At 36.5% G+C, this 15,294-nt stretch overlaps 1 protein-coding gene across 1 annotated transcript in view; it reads left to right on the top strand.

Annotated features, from left to right (window-relative positions):
* TBC1D19 (TBC1 domain family member 19) overlaps positions 1-15,294 on the top strand; it is a 153,552-nt gene that overhangs the window by 51,471 nt on the left and 86,787 nt on the right. The gene's annotated exons all lie outside the window — the stretch shown is intronic.

The following is a 15,294-nucleotide window of genomic DNA, read 5'->3' as shown; positions in this document are numbered from 1 at the left end:
TGCTTTTAATCCTGAGCATCTAAGCATAGTGCCTGGCCCACAGAACACTCTCGGTAAATGTTTGATGAAATTCAGTTGACTCTTGAACAACGTGGGTTTGAGCTGCATGAATCCACTTATATGTGGATTTTTTTCAATGCTAAATATTGCAGTACTACACTAACCTGGGCTGGTTGAATTTGCAGATTCAGAACCACAGGAATGGAGGGCCAAATGTTAAGTTATACTCGAATTTTCCACTGTGTGGAGTGTTGGCCTCCCTAACATCCAAGATATTCAAGGGTCAACTGTAATGGATTCTTTTTTGTTTCTCTGTTTGTTTGAAATTCAAGAATTGTTTATTATTTATCAAAATAAGGGAAGTGACATTTTTACAGTCTTTTTATGTGGGTCTCTAAATCTGCAAGACTGAAGATTTTTTTTGTTGCAGTAATTTTTTTTTAATATCTTTATTGGAGTATAGTTGCTTTAGAATGGTGTGTTAGTTTCTGCTTTATAACAAAGTGAATCAGCTATACATATACATATATCCCCATATCTCTTCCCTCTTGCATCTCCCTCCCAGCCTCCCTATCCCACCCCTCTGGGTGGTCACAAAGCACTGAGCTAGTCTCCCTGTGCTATGTGGCTGCTTCCCACTAGCTATCTATTTTACATTTGGTAGTGTATATGTGTCAGTGCTACTCTTTCTCTTTGTCCCAGCTTACCCTTCCCTCTCCCCATGGCCTCAGGTCCACTCTCTATGTCTACCTCTTTATTCCTGTCCTGCCCCTAGGTCATCAGAACCTTTTTTTTTCTTTTTTTTACATTCCATATATATGTGTTAGCATACGGTATTTGTTTTTCTCTTTCTGACTTAATTTCACTCTGTATGACAGACTCTAGGTCCATCCACCTCACTGCAAATAACTCAATTTCATTTCTTTTTATGGCTGAGCAATATTCCATTGTATACATGTGCCACATCCTCTCAATCCATTCATCTGTTGATGGACACAAAGGCTGCTTTCATGTCCTGGCTATTGCAAATAGAGCTGCAGTGAACATTGTGGTACATGACTCTTTCTGAACTATGGTTTTCTCAGGATATATGCCCAGTAGTGGGATTGCTGGGTCATATGGTAGTTCCGTTTTTAGTTTTTTAAGGAAGCTCCATACTGTTCTCCATAGTGGCTGTATCAATTTACATTCCCACCAACAGTGCAAGAGGGTTCCCTTTTCTCCACACCCTCTCTAGCATTTATTGTTTCTAGATTTTTTGATGATGGCCATTCTGACCATTATGAGTTGATACCTCATTGTGCTTTTGACTTGCATTTCTCTAATGATTAGTGATGTTGAGCATCCTTTCATGTGTTTGTTGGCAATCTGTATATCTTCTTTGGAGAAATGTCCATTTAGGTCCTCTCCTCATTTTTGGACTGGGTTGTTTGTTTTTTTGATATTAAGCTGCATGAGCTGCTTGTATATTGTGGAAATTAATCCTTTGTCAGTTGCTTCGTTTGCAAATATTTTCTTCCACTCTGAGGGTTGTGTTTTCATCTTGTTTATGGTTTCCTTTGCTGTGCAACAGCTTTTAAGTTTCATTAGGTCCCATTTGTTTATTTTTGTTTTTATTTCCATTTCTCTAGGAGGTGGGTCAAAAAGGATCTTGCTGTGATTTATGTCATACAGTGTTAAGCCTATGTTTTCCTCTAAGAGTTATATAGTGTCTGGCCTTGCATTTAGGTCTTTAATCCATTTTGCATTTATTTTTGTATACGGTGTTAGGGAGTGTTCTAATTTCATTCTTTTACATGTACCTGTCCAGTTTTCCCAGCACCACTTATTGAAGAGGCTGTCTTTTCTCCATTGTATAGTCTCACCTCCTGTATCAAAGATAGGGTGACCATATGTGCGTGGGTTTATCTCTGGGCTTTCTATCCTGTTCCATTGATCTATATTTCTGTTTTTGTGCCAGTACCATGCTCTCTTGATTACTATAGCTTTGTAGTATAGTCCAATGTCAGGGAGCCTGATTACTCCAGCTCTGTTTTTCACTCTCAAGATTGCTTTGGCTATTCGGGGTCTTTGTGTTTCCATACAAATTGTGAATTTTTTTGTTCTAGTTCTGTGAAAAATGCCATTGGTGGTTTGATAGGGATTTCATTGAATCTGTAGATTGCTTTGGGTAGTATAGTCATTTTCACAATGTTGATTCTTCCAATCCAAGGACATGGTATATCTCTCATCTGTTTGTATCATTTTTAATTTCTTGCATCAGTGTCTTATAGTTTTCTGCATACAGGTCTTTTGTCTCCTTAGGTAGGTTTATTCCTAGGTATTTTATTCTTTTTGTTGCAGTGGTAAATGGGAGTGTTTCCTTAATTTCTCTTTCAGATTTTCATCATTAGTGTATAGGAATACAAGAGATTTCTGTGCATTAATTTTGTATCCTGCTACTATACCATGTTCATTGAGTAGCTCTGATAGTTTTCTGGTAGCATCTTTAGGATTCTCTATGTATAGTATCATGTCATCTGCAAACAGTGACAGCTTTACTTCTTCTTTTCTGATTTGGATTCCTTTTATTTGTTTTTCTTCTCTGATGGCTGTGGCTAAAACTTCCAAAACTATGTTGAATAAAGGTGGTGAGAGTGGGCAACTTTGTCTTGTTCCTGATCTTAGAGGAAATTGTTTCAGTTTTTCACCATTGAGAACGATGTTGGCTGTGGGTTTGTCATTTATGGCCTTTATTATTTTGAGATAGTTCCCTCTATTCCTACTTTCTGGAGAGTTTTTATCATAAATGGGTGTTGAATTTGTTGAAAGGTTTTTCTGCATCTATTGAGATTATCATGTTTTTTACCCTTCAATTTGTTAATATGATGTATCACATTGATTGATTTGCATATATTGAAGAATTCTTGCATTCCTGGGATAAACCCCACTTCATCATGGTGTATGATCCTTTTAATGTGCTGTTGGATTTTGTTTCCTAGTTTTTTGTTGAGGTTTTTTGCATCTATGTTCATCAGTGATATTGGCCTGTAGTTTTCTTTTATTGTGACATCTTTAACTGGTTTTGGTATCAGGGTGATTGTGGCCTCGTAGAATGAGTTTGGAAGTGTTCTTCCCTCTGCTATATTTTGGAAGAGTTTGAAAAGGATAGGTGTTAGCTCTTCTCTAAATGTATAATAGAATTTGCCTGTGAAGCCATCTGGTCCTTGGCTTTTGTTCTTGGAAGATTTTTAATCACAGTTTCAATTTCAGTACTTGTGATTGGTCTGTTTATATTTTCTAATTCTTCCTGGTACGTCTTGGAAAATTGTACCTTTCCAAGAATTTGTCCATTTCCTTGTAGTTGTCCATTTTATTGGCATATGGTTACTTGTAGTAATCTCTCATGATCCTTTGTATTTCTGCAGTGTCAGTTGTTACTTCTCCTTTTTCATTTCTAATTCTATTGATTTGAGTCTTCTCCCTTTTTTTCTTGATGAGCCTGGCTAATGGCTTATCATTTTGTTTATCTTCTCAGAGAACCACCTTTTAGTTTTATTGATCTTTGCTATTGTTTCCTTCATTTCTTTTTCATTTATTTCTGATCTGATCTTTATGATTTCTTTCCTTCTACTAACTTTGGTGTTTTCTTGTTTTTCTTTCTCTAATTGCTTTAGGTGTACGTTTAGGTTGTTGATTTGAGATGTTTCTTCTTTCTTGAGGTAGGATTGTATTGCTATAAACCTCCCTCTTAGAACTGCTTTTGCTGCATCCCACTGGTTTTGGGTCGTCGCGTTTTCACTGTCATTTGTTTCTAGGTATTTTTTGATTTCCTCTTTGATTTCTTCAGTGATCTCTTGGTTATTTAGTAGCATGTTGTTTAGCCTCCATGTGTTTGTATTTTTTACTGTCTTTTTTCCTGTAAGTGATATCTAGTCTCATAGACTTGTGGTCGGAAAAGATACTTGATATGATTTCAATTTTCTTAAATTTACCAAGGCTTGATTGTGACCCAAGATATGATATATCCTGGGGAATGTTCCATGAGCACTTGAGAAGAATGTGTATTCTGTTGTTTTTGGATGGAGTGTCCTATAAATATCAGTTTAGTCCATCTTGTTTAATGTGTCATGTAAAGCTTGTGTTTCCTTATTTATTTTCATTTTGGATGATCTGTCCATTGGTAAAAGTGAGGTGTGAAAGTCCCCTACTATGATTTAGTTACTGTCGATTTCCCCTTTTATGGCAGTTAGCATATGCCTTATGTACTGAGGTGCTCCTCTGTTGGGTGCATAAATATTTACAATTGTTATGTCTTCTTCTTGGATTGATCCCTTGATAGTTATGTAGTGTCCTTCTTGGTCTCTTGTCATAGTCTTTATTTTAAAGTCTATTTTGTCTGATATGAGAATTGCTACTCCAACTTTCTTTTGATTTCCTTTTGTGTGGAATATCTTTTTCCATCCCCTCACTTTCAGTCTGTATGTGTCCCTAGGTCTGAAGTGGGTCTCTTGTAGACAGCATATATACGGGTCATGTTTTTGTATCCATTCAGCCAGCCTATGTCTTTTGGTTGGAGCATTTACTCCATTTACATTTAAGGTATTATCAATATATATGTTCCTATTAACAATTTTCTCAATTGTTTTGCGTTTGTTTTTGTAGGTCATTTCCTTCTCTTGTGTTTCCTGCCCAGAGAAGTTCCTTTAGGATTTGTTGTAATTCTGGTTTGGTAGTGCTAAATTCTCTTTTGCTTGCCTGTAAAGGTTTTAATTTCTCTGTTGAATCTGAATGAGATCCTTGCTGGGTAGAGTAATCTTGGTTGTAGATTTTTCCCTTTCATCACTTTAAATATGTCCTGCCACTCCCTTCTGGCTTGCAGGGTTTCTGCTGAAAAGTTAGCTGTTAACCTTATGGGGATTCCCTTGTATGTTATTTGTTGTTTTTCCCTTGCTGCTTTTAATATTTTTTCTTTGTATTTAATTTTTGATAGTTTGATTAATATGTGTCTTGGCATGTTTCTCCTTGGATTTATCCTGTATGGGAGTCTATGTGCTTCCTGGACTTTATTGACTAATTCCTTTACTATGGTAGGGAAGTTTTCAACTATAATCTCTTCAAATATTTTCTTAGACCCTTTCTTTTACTCTTCTTCTTCTGGGACCCCTATAATTTGAATGTTGGTGCATTTAATATTGTCCCAGAAGTCTCTGAGACTATCCTCAATTCTTTTCATTTTTTTTTTTCTTTATTCTGCTCTGCGGTAGTTAGTTCCACTATTTTATCTTCCAGGTCACTTATCTGTTCTTCTGCCTCAGTTATTCAGCTATTGATTCCTCCTAGAGAATTTTTAATTTCATTTATTGTGGTGTTCGTCATTGTTTGTTTGCTCTTTAGTTCTTCTTGTTCTGTGTTAAACGTTTCTTGTATTTTCTCCGTTCGATTTCCAAGATTCTGGATCATCTTTACTATCATTATTCTGAATTCTTTTTCAGGTAGACTGCCTATTTCCTCTTCGTTTGTTTGGTCTGGTGGGTTTTTTCCCTGCTCCTTCATCTGCTGCATATTTCTCTGTCTTCTCATTTTGTTTAACATACTGTGTTTGGGGTCTCCTTTTCGCAGGCTGCAGGTTCGTAATTCCCATTGTTTTTGGTGTCTGCCCCCAGTGGGTGAGGTTGGTTCAGTGGGTTGTGTAGGCTTCCTGGTGGAGGGGACTGGTGCCTGTGTTCTGGTGAGTGGGGGTTTATCTTGTCTTTCTGGTGGGCCAGACCACATCCAGTGGTGTGTTTTGGGGTGTCTGTGAACTTAGTGTGTTTTTAGGCAGCCTCTCTGCTAATGGGTGGGGTTGTGTTCCTGTCTTGCTAGTTGTTTGGCATGGGGCATCCAGCACTGGAACTTGCTGGTCGTTGAGTGGAGCTGGGTCTTAGCATTGAGACTGAGATCTCTGGGAGCGCTCTCGCTGATTGATATTACATGGGGCCAGGAGGTCTCTGGTGGTCCAGTGTCCTGAACTTGTCTCTCCCACCTCAGAGGCTTAGGCCTGATATGGCCTGGAGCACCAAGACCCTGTCAGCCACACGGCTCAGAAGAAAAAGGAGAAAAAAAAGAAAGAAAAATAAATTTTAAAAAAATAAATAAGTAAAATTATTAAAATAATAATAATTTTAAAAAAGAGAGTAACCAAACCAATAAACAAATCTACCAATGATAACAAGTGCTCAAAACTAAACTAAGGTAAACATAAAAATCAGAAACAGGTCAGTTGAAGACAGCAAACCCCAAGTCTGCAGTTGCTCCCAATGTCCTCCGCCTCCATTTAGGGATGTTGTCTGTTCAGGCATTCCACAGATTCAGGGTACCTCAAGTTGATTGTGGGGATTTAATCTGCTGCTCCTGAAGCTGCATGGAGAAATTTCCCTTTCTCTTCTTTGTTCGCACAACTCTTGGGGTTCAGCTTTGGTTTTGGCCCCATGTCTGTGTGTGGGTCGCCCTCAGGCATCTGTTCCTGCCCAGACAGGACGGGGTTAAAACAGCGGCTGATTAGCGGGCTCTTGCTCATTCAGGCCTTTTGGGAAGTCTGAGGTCTTCTGCCAATGTTCAGTAAGTGTTCTGTAGGTGTTGTTCCACATGTAGATGTATTTTTGATATATTTGTTGGGAGGAAGGTAATCTCCGCATCTTACTCCTCTGCCATCTTGAAGGTCCCTCACTACTAACTTTTATAACTACCAACTTTCAATCTGTCTTTCTCCTTATGTACCTTCAATTCTATTAACTTTAACCTCAAGCAGATGAACCCTTATAATGTGTCTCACTGCCTTCTAACAGACCTTCAGTGATTGCCAATTGCCTAACAAATGACGTTTCTACTCCACAGCCCACCATTTAAGAGCTTTTACTATCTGTCCCCAGCTGCTCCTTCCACTTTATCAGTCTCTGCTGTCTTGTAACTGCCGTTTGTGCCATTCCAAGTGAATCATTTTGCCTTTCCTCTTGCATCTTTAACACTTACTTTGTTTTCCTGTCACGGAAAGCCCTCTGCCTGCTTTACATTATGTAAATCCCATCTATTTTGTGTCAACTCAGATGGCGTCTCTTCTCTGACGTTGTTATTACCCTGTTGAAAGGATCTCTCCCTCTTTTGCACTCTTGTAGCACACTGTCATTTCATGGCCTTCATTCACAAATTGCATTCTATTATAGTAATTTCTGTACGCATCTTTCTGTCTTTTCCTATAAGCCTCTGGAAAGCAGTAACAATTTTAAAAAGACTTTTGTGTAACTGTTACCTCTAGTATACTGACCTTTATGTATGGAGCTTAGTAAGTTTATAATGAATCAATAAGTAAAGGCATTTACCATCCTTTCTAGCAATTATTACAATATTTACTTAAAAGATATTTACTGAATGCCTACGAGTAGAAGACACTCTGCTATGTGCTGTGAAGATTCAGAAATAAATTAGATACAGATTCTGCCTTCAGGTAACTTTATGATTTAATAATTGAAATAAGACTTGGACATATGTACCTATAACATAAGGTAGAAAGTGCTATGTGCTATAGGGAAGATGGCTAGGAAGTTTTCTGGGCTGATGAGGGGAAGAGGCTCCTTATACTGCATCAGCATTTTCCAGAGTGTTTTATACTGAATCCTAGCCCTGAGAGATGCTCCATAAAAGGGGATTCCAGGGACAAATAAGTTTGGGGATGGAAGTACACATTGTTTTCCTCTTGGTGAATCACAATTTATTATTGTTAGTGGACTTGATTTTTTACTAGGGTTTTAGATTTACAGAAAAATTGAGAAGACAGTACAGAGAGTTCCCATGGAACCCGTACCCAGTTTCCCCATTAACGTCTCACATTACTATGGTACATTTGTTACACTTTGTGAACTAATATTAATACAGTATTAATAACTAAAGTTCATACTTTATTCAGATTTCCTTAGTTTTAACCTCATATCCTTTTTCTGTTTTAGGATTCCATCCAGGATACCACGTTACATTTGGTTGTCATGTCTCCTTAGGCTCCTCTTGGCTATGCCAGTTTCTCAGACTTTCCTTGTTTTTGATGACCTTGACAGTTTTGAGAAGTACTGGTCAGGTATTTTGTAGAATATCCCTCTCTTGGAATTTGTCTGATGTTTTTCTCATTATTAGACTAGGGTTGTGGGTTTTTTGGAGGAAGATCACAGATATAAAATGCCATTTATAGTCATTAGATTATATCATGGTATATACTATCAGTATGATATATCACTGTTGATGTTGACCTTGATTGCCTGATTGAGGTATTATTTGTGAGGTTTTTCCACTGTAAAGCTACTCTTCCCCCCACCGCCTTTGTATGTATACTGTACCGTCTGGAAGGAAGTCATGGTCCACACTTGAGGAGAAGTTATGTTCCACCTCCCTGAGGTGGGGAGTATCTACAGAAATTATTTGGAATTCTTCATGGAAGAGTTGTCTCCTCTCCCCCATTTATTTATTTATTCAATCATTTATTTTTATCAGTAGGGACTCATGGATATTTATTTTATACTTTTTTAAAATCTAATACTCCTTAATTTTGTTGCTTACAATTTCTTTTGGCATGTTAACAGCTCAGAGAGGTTCTGCAATAAAGAAACCATTTAATTTTTATTTAATCTAGTGTTGTTCAAACTTATGTAATCTATTTCCATGTAAAATACTTTGGGAACTATTTTGCTACACCTTTCACAGGAAGCAATATTTGAAGAAACTTATATGCAGTGTGATAAATATAAGTGCATAAGTTTTCTTGTGAAATAATAGTAGTAAGCACATAGAGCTCTAATTACATGCCAGGTACCATTCTAGTGCTTTACAAGTATTCACTCATTTAATATTTATGCTGACTCTATGAAATGAGTCACTCTTACGGTCTTAGATGGGGCCAACTTTACCAAACTACTCAGTGGAAGACCTGGAATTTGAATCTGGACAGCCGCTCCAGAATCTACACTACCTGACGATATTTAGCCTATTTCTGTATCCAGTCCAGAAATGCCCAGACAGACTCAAGATGTGCTGCGTGGTTGAATTTATCCTATTCACTGTCAATCGAGTAACCTTAGCAAAAATGAGAATTTTGCTAGCTTTATATTACTTCAATTCACATCCCCTTCCTAATTGGCCTTTCTGCCTTCTGTATTGTCACTCCATTTCTTAAAACCTCTAAGACTTTTAGGATAGAGCTCCAATTCCTTTTGCTTAAAAGGCTATAAGTGATCTTGCCCCTTTTTTACTGTTCAGGTCTCATCTTTTGCCTCCTCACACTGTCCCTCCCCCTACTGCCACTCCCATGCCCACTTCCACACACGTATGTTCTCTCTCTCTAGTCATCCTTGATCTCCTCAGTTGTTCCCCAGCAGGAGAACCTGTGCTCATGCTGTTGCTTCTACCCAAAACTGCCTACCCTCAAATCCCACATATTTTTGGCTAACTTCTGCGTATTCTTCCGGTCCTGTGTTAGATGATAGTTTCTTTGGGAAGGACTTCTGACCCCTACTTCTCAGATACTCAGATATTTATCCTGTTTCTCCAATCTTCCACATGGGAGGCACCCTATACTTCCCACCACAATACTTGGGTTGTCTGTATCATCACTAGATTCTGTAGAGCAGGGCCAGTGTCTTTCTTTTCACAATTGTATCTGCAACATCTGGCATAGGGCCTAGCCCATGGTAGACGCTCAATAGATATTTTTTTAAAATAATGAATGAATTGAATAATCAAAAACTGCAAAGTATTCCCTTTTAGAAAATATTCATACCCTTATCCCTAGTAATTTCATTTCTCAGACCCTAAAGGAAAGAATCAGAGAAACACAGAAATTCATGTTCATGATAATAGTAAAAAATTTTAAGGCATCTAAACGAACAGCAATAGGGCCTGCTTAAATATAATATGGAAACTCCAAAAGACAATGTTATACAGGCATCAGAAATGACATTTTTGAAGAAATATAATGACATGGGAAATTGCATATGATATAATCTTAAATGGAAAAGCAAACTATAAAAACAAAATAATTCTACTTTCATTAAATGTATATATATGCGTGTGTATATTCATACACACATATACATCTCAATTGTACACATTCATGCATAGAAAAAAATGAAGAGAATAAAATGGTAACAGTGGTTATTTTGGCTGATTGAAATCTATGAGTGCTTATTTATTATTTTATTCTTTGCATATTATTGTTTTTCCAACTATCTTGAATAAATGTGTTACTTTTATAATCGGAGAATTACTAAAACCTTTTTCCATTAGGTAGCTGGATGATTATTATTTTGTTTTACTTTATTCTTTTCAAGGTGAAGAAAGTAATTTTAAACTTTATAATTTCATAGTTGTTTGCATGTTATATATTTATTATGTATTTTTAATGACTTCTTATTTATTTTCATTACTATGAAAAAGTAGCAAGGTGATAGTTAATACCCATTTAAAGATTTCAATACAGTTGCAGTTCTTTTGTGAATCTTTTGCCTCTCATGGCTTAGAAACTACTGTATTTATAAAACTCTTGAAATACTTTGAGTTAATACCATAGATTCCAATTATTAGGGAAACTGATTAGAATGCAACAATAATTTCATTTAGAGAGGATATGGGTTTAGGTAAAAGGTAATGTCTTCCTATTTAAACATTTTAAATGTAAAATGCCATTCATTTTCCTTTTAAACAACATTTTAAAAGATCTTTATTTTATAAGTCTTTGGGGTAGAAACTATTACTTTCTTCTTATTTTGTATTAATGCACTGTCGTTTTTCAATAACTTATTTGCTACTTCTACTTTTTTTGGTGCTAGGTACACACTGAAATTTTTACTTAAATAATAACATAGAAATAACTATGATTTTTTTTTGAGCATTTAGTTTTGAGACTTAGAGCTTATTTATTCACCCCCAGAAATAGGACCTGAGAAAAATTAAGTATCTGTAAAACTGGAGCTAAAGTGGACCTTCACATTTATCCAGTCCAACCTCTAGAGTTCGTCTCCTTTTGCTGGAGAGCTTCTGGAAACAGGGAATTCACAATTTCACTGACTTAACCCATTTTGATTAAGTCTTCTTACTTGCTGGAAAGTTTCTTGCTTGTGTTAAATGGTTACATGCTCCTTATAACATTTACTCACTGGTCTGAGCTTTGTGCTTTACAGATAGAAAGCATTCAGTACATGTTAGTCAGTGAGACAAAGGAATGAATGAATACCACTTACTCAAGATTAGAGTTCTTGAGGATGACCTAAAGGATGACCCAGCTTAAAAGCAGCCGCTTGCTTCATCTTGGATTTCTCCTCATTGTCAGGAAATCCTATTACTATTTCTGATGTCTGAGCACGTGATTTCTCTGACCATCCAAGACTTCTATGAAACGACTTCTGACCATCTGACTGAAGTTCTTGCAAGGCGTACCTTGGAAAAATCCTGCCATCCTTGCCATAGATATGGAACAGGGAGTAGGGAAGTGGCCAACCACTGGGGTCGCTTTTCTTTCATTATTTTTAGGATTTTCAAGGAAGTGGTATGTGTTCTGTTGTCAACTAGAAGTTTTGATATACCTGGCTTCCTATTGCTTGCTTATTGTTTTATGTTTTCTTTGGTTTATGACATATAGACTGGTGTAGCCCTTATGAACTTTTTGCAGTTTAAATTATTTGTTTCTGTCTTATCCTCCCCACCCTCACTACAGGGATGCTGTTTCATTCATCTTTTAGTGACATGTGTTTAATAGGTGCACAATAAACATTTGTTGAATCTATGTCTTTTCATTATTTGAAAACTCAGCTGTTACACCTCATTTCCCCCTTTTCTAGCCATAAAAATTTGATTTTTTCTGAATTGAACATCCTTTTCCTCTTTCCTTCTCTCAGTTTTAAGTTGTTCTTCTCTTCTGGATCATTTCCAAGTTTCCTTTTTTTTTTTTTTTTTTTTGGCTGCATCAGATCTTAGTTGCGGCATGCGGGATCTTTCGTTGCTGTGCATGGGCTCTTTGTTGTGGTGCATGGGTTTCTCTCTAGTTGTGGTGCACAGGCTCCAGAGCATGTGGGCTCTGTAGTTGTGGCACGTGGGCTCCAGAGTGCATGGCCTCTATAGTTTGTGGCACGCAGGCTCTCTTGCTGAGGCGGTTGAGCTCAGTAGATGTGGTGCGCGGGCTTAGTTGCCACATGACATGTGGGATCTTAGTTCCCCAACCAGGGATCAAACCCGCATCTCCTGCATTGTAAGGCAGATTCTTTACCACTGGACAACCGGGGAAGTCCCCATTTCCAAGTTTCTGCTTTAGTTGCAGAGCACAGAAAAAATAATTGAGTAAAACTTTGTGCAGCATTGCTTCAGTTCTTAATATTCTTTTCTATTCTACTCTCAGGTGTTCTTTTAAAAAGTTTCCTCATTTGTAAAATGAGGGTAATGATACATATCTCACAGGATTAATAAAATAACACATGTAAACACATGAAAATCACATAGCTCTGTTTCCTAAATTATTTTCATTCAGAATGCTTTCTTCTAATATCTAATTTCTTTTCTTTGTAACTTTTTTCTTAACTAGTTTCTCTATATATTACATGTAACATTAAATTTAAATTTGGTAAGTTGAAATACTTGGTAAAGTGGGATATCCATTTAGGAGAACTATGATTAATCACTTGAAATTGTACTTTATTGAAAACACCTGGAGAGATGTTTTTGTTAGAATAATTTTTTAAAGGATAAGATAAATATGTTTCAGAATATCTTATCAAGGTATAATTACAGAAAGTATCATTCTATTTTAAATGGTCTTCATGTTTGAGTTTTTAGTAGGTTTTATGTTGTATTAAAATAGTGTATTGCAGTCTTGAAAATACGCACAGTGTATAAGCCACACATTGATGTCTCTTGTAACTTTAATTTTGTTTTTATATCTTAGAGTTATTTTCTTTTTATCAACTCAAGAGCCCTCTTATTAGTGGTTGAAAATGAGAATTTTTGGAATCATAATTCAATAGCTAGAAATTTAGTTCTTTATATAATAGGATAAGTAATACAAATTCAGGGATTGACTTTTTAATCTTATGCAAATTTTAGTTTTATAGTAATGGCTGAATTAAAATTACAGTTTTTTAAATTAAACTTTCTCATACCTGCTCCCCCAACAATCTGGAGTTGGGGGAGTAAGTGACAGAAGGCTTATTAGAGGAAATTATTTTTAAGCTGAGGTCTGAACCTTGAATAAGATTTATCTAGATAAATTGGGGATAAGGATGTTGAGGGTGGAAGTGGGTTATATTGCAATAATTAAAGTTTGGTCATGAATAATGTACCCAAATGTATTTTAAGTCTTGGATCTAAGAGAACTTTTTACAGTTAAAAAAAAAGAAAAGAAAAGAGAAAGAATTGAAAATAAGCCAGTAAATGGAATTCATTTTGGGGGTATTTCATACAATTAAAAAATTTTTATTAATTTTATTTATTTATTTGGCTGCCTTGGGTCTTTGTTGCTGCGCATGAGCTTTCTCTAGTTGTGGTGAGCGGGGGCTACTCTTCGTTGTGGTGTGCGGGCTTCTCATTGCAGTGGCTTCTCTTGTTGCGGAGCATGGTCTCCTGGAGCATGGGCTTCAGTAGTTGTGGCTCACGGGCTCTAGAGCGCAGGCTCAGTAGTTGTGGTGCAGGGGCTTAGTTGCTCTGCGGCATGTGGGATCTTCCTGGACAGGGATTGAACCTGTGTCCCCTGTACAGGCTGCTCCGGGTCTGCCAGCGGTGGGGGGGATGGCCACTCAGGCCCTGGCAGGGCACCTGCGTTTCAGACTTCTCTGCAGCCAGGGGCCACAGCTGGGGCGGGGCCGGGTTACCTGCCCAGGGTGGGAAGGAGGTGGGGTCACACGGTATGGGCAGTATTTAATGCAATATATTAAGAGTATTCTTTTATTCTTGAAAACCTATTTCTACATATTTAGTAAATTAAGCCTCACGCATTTCACACAGTTCTGTATTCCTCCTATAGATGATTTTTTTCCTGTTCATTTGTTGCTTAGGCAGTTGTATCAGATTATTTTTAAATGCTTGCAACATAACTTAGGGTAAAATCTGTTCAATTATTGAGAATTTATTATGTGCTAGACAGAGTGTGATATGTGCTATGATAGGTGAAGGAAGAGGTGCTGTGAGAACCCATAAGCAAAGGTACCGAATATTATCTGGGATGAGGGGCCAGGTAAGAGAAGGCTTAATAGAGGTAAAGACCTGGAAGGTGAATAAAATTTATTCAGATAATGTAGGAATGAGTATGTTGGGATGGGAGGAGAGCATGGAGGGTTTATTCCAGATAGAGAGTAATGTATTTAAATATGTGTATTAAAGAAGAAGCTCTGAATAATGATAGCTGTAGTAAAAGCTATCAATTATTGAATGATTATCATTATTGTGTCACTGTTCAAAGTACTTTAATCTTTATAACAATCACATAATGGAGCTATTATTATTCTGCTTTTATTGTCTGGTTGTAACTGTCCTTTATGGGTAATGTAATATATAATTCTCTCCCTTTCTCCTCATTTGGGTTAAATTTTGGAGCTTTGGCATTATTTTATTTTGGTTTTACTGAGTCAGAAGTGGTCTGTAGGCATATTTTAATAAAAAGACCAAAAATTATGGCATTTAGCTTGGCATTAAAAAGAATAGTTTACTAAAATATGGTATATATGGGTAATCCATTTATGACTGACCATTAAAATTAACTTATTATTTCAAGTTTACAAGAAATGTAATAAATACTGTGAAAAAGTAGTAAGACCAATCCAGACTGTGACACATAAAAGACGAGTGGTCTGGACTCCTCAAAAAAGTCGATATGAAAAAGAAAAGGATGAAAGCACTCTAGATTAAGCTGCAAGGAATGAGACATAACAACCAAATGTAATATAATGCATTCAATTTTAATGGATCCAGGATTTTAAAAAATATAAAGACATTTTTGGGAATAATTGGAAATATTTGAATATGGACTAAATATTAGATAATATGAAATATTATTGTTAGTGTTTTTAGGTGTGACAGTGGTAATGTGGTTATGTAGGAGAAAGTTCTTATTCTTAGAAAATTCATGGTGAAGTATTTAGGGTAAAATATCATGTTTGGAAAAATTATAACAATTTCTGTAAAATTTTATTTTACTAGGTCATTAATGGAATTCCTGAATATCAAACATTTATAAAATGCTTAAATCTAACTTACCTTTTTATTATCTGCTGTTTTCCCTTGTAATGTTTATCACCATCTGATTGTTGATTTATT

Source organism: Lagenorhynchus albirostris, chromosome 4 (assembly GCF_949774975.1).
Source record: "Lagenorhynchus albirostris chromosome 4, mLagAlb1.1, whole genome shotgun sequence".
Taxonomy (NCBI): domain Eukaryota; kingdom Metazoa; phylum Chordata; class Mammalia; order Artiodactyla; family Delphinidae; genus Lagenorhynchus; species Lagenorhynchus albirostris.
Note: the sequence above shows the minus strand (reverse complement) of the source record. Positions and strands in the feature narration are given on the sequence as shown.